General features: G+C 38.1%; 1 protein-coding gene across 1 annotated transcript in view; it reads right to left on the bottom strand.

The window, feature by feature from the left end:
* LOC106879778 (substance-K receptor) overlaps positions 1-1,858 on the bottom strand; it is a 323,360-nt gene extending 321,502 nt beyond the window's left edge. The window contains exon 1 of the mRNA XM_052975251.2: positions 1-1,858. This exon is cut by the window's left edge and continues 1,081 nt beyond it. The gene's annotated coding sequence lies outside the window, so the exon portion shown is untranslated.
* Positions 1,859-2,236: the final 378 nt, after the last annotated feature.

Raw genomic sequence — 2,236 nt, 5'->3', positions numbered from 1 at the left:
TACTATTATTATCATGGTTACAGTTCTACCACGCTCGTATGATCGGTAGAAATCGTTTTACTTTCACCCGGACCCACCGAGCAGGTGGACTGAAACAATGCTTTGTGCTTGACGCAGTCAAAGTTAACACTTTTTTTTTATTTTCTTTTAACTCGATTCTTTGTTCAGGTAATAAAACTAACAACACCGACCACTATCATTAACTACTGCCTCGATTTGTTATGAAAATAGGTAATTTTAATGGTACAACATTGTTGATGTTACTGCTGCTGCTGCCGATGTTGTTGTTGTTGTCGTCGTCGTCGTCGTCTGGTTTATAACACTGACTTTTCGGGTGAGGTGTAACTTCGCATGCGCCGATGCCAAACACGTGCTGCCTTGTGCGCACGTCTATGTGTCTGACCGTGTTCTCGCCTGAATGTATGTGTGTGTGCGCGCAAGTGACTTTACATCAGCAGAACGTGGAACGGTAAGAAGATACAACTGAAATGTTGTCATGTACATGTTTTATGCATAGACTCGTCTATTTGTATGTGGAGGAGTACGTCATGGAGATAAATCTATACACCTGTAACATGTTCATGTATGTATAATGTATGTTTGTGCAGAAGAGAAAAGTTTGTTTAACAAAATACTTTCCGTGTATGTACAATAAGTGTATCCGTGCGTTCAACTTTCTGCGTTTTTATGCGTATACTTATGTACATTTAAGCGGTGGTTGGATTTTAATAGATAGATAGATAGATAGATAGATAGAGAGATAGAGAGATAGAGAGATAGAGAGAGAGATAGAGAGATAGAGAGATAGAGAGATAGAGAGATAGAGAGATAGATAGAGAGATAGAGAGATAGAGAGATAGAGAGATAGAGAGATATTAAAACTCCCTGTGTAAGTGTGTGAAGATTTATCAGCGAGTGTGTGTGTGCCTAGCATGTGTGTATAAATGCATGCGTGTCTATGTGTGTATAAATGCATGCGTGTCTATGTGTGTATAAATGCATGCGTGTCTATGTGTATGTGAGAACACAGCTGGGAGATTTGCACGTGCGTAAATTATATGTACTTATAAAATGGTAAGTAGATGCATGTGTATACACGATTTCAGAACGTGGTAGAAAGGGAAAGTTATAGAGCTGAACAGATCCCATCCTGAATATCACAAAAGTACACAATATTTATACATACATATATATATATATCTTAAATTTCCTTTGCTTGTAAGTTTAAAAGAAATTCATGTTAGTAAACATCCATTGGCATGTATACATAATTATATCGGTACACACATATATATACATACATACGTATGTGTGTGTGTGTGTGTGTGTGTGTGTGTGTGTGTGTGTGTGTGCGCGTGCGTGCGTGTGTAAGTATTTATGTAAATATAAGTTTGTATTTTGGTATAGATCTATATATATATATACGTACGTTCCTGCGTGTGTGTTTGCGTCCATAGATGAGTGCGCTGGTGAGGGAGAACGTATACATAATTTGCTTTAGCTATAGAAGTTCCAGTTGTCCGCTCCACTAGACTCATGTATGGGTAAGAGAAGGAAAAGAGAAAATGACGGAGAGAGAATGAGAGAGAGAGAGAGAGAAAAGCACTGAACTTTGAAAGAAAAAAAAGAACAAATCCCCCCCCCCCCAAAAAAAAGTGGGAAACAAACGGAACTGAGAGCGATTTGTGGAATGAGAGAGAGAGAGAAGGAGGAAGGATAGAATAATGAGAATTGTGATTGGGTGTTTGCGAGATAGAGAGAAAGCAAGTAGAGAGAAAGGTGGGGGGGGGAACGGCGCTTTATGAGTTACAGTCTGTCTATGTGTAAATGTAGAAAACACTTCGTTATTCAATATCATCGGCACCACACATCCGCATATATATATATATATATATATATATATATATATATATATATATATATATATATATATATATATATATATACATATATATATATATAAAGAGAAATGGGGAAGTGGAAGAGAGAGAGAGAGGGAGAGAGAGAGAGAGAGAGAGAGAGAGAGAGGGTGATAGACTCACCTACATATACAGTCACCCCCACACACGAGCAAATTACACAGCTTGCGCTAATTAGAATCCTACAACGATATCTTGTAATCTTTTCTATACTTTCTGTTGTAAGTTGTTCCTCTGGTGGCGCACTGTTACTTTGTCATTTGAATAAAGTAGAAGAGGTGACTGGGGTGGGTGGGGGATCTTCATTGGATACATCG

Source organism: Octopus bimaculoides, chromosome 2 (assembly GCF_046866305.1).
Source record: "Octopus bimaculoides isolate indiv1 chromosome 2, ASM4686630v1, whole genome shotgun sequence".
NCBI classification, from domain to species: Eukaryota; Metazoa; Mollusca; class Cephalopoda; order Octopoda; family Octopodidae; genus Octopus; species Octopus bimaculoides.
This window is presented reverse-complemented; position numbering and strand designations above follow the sequence as displayed.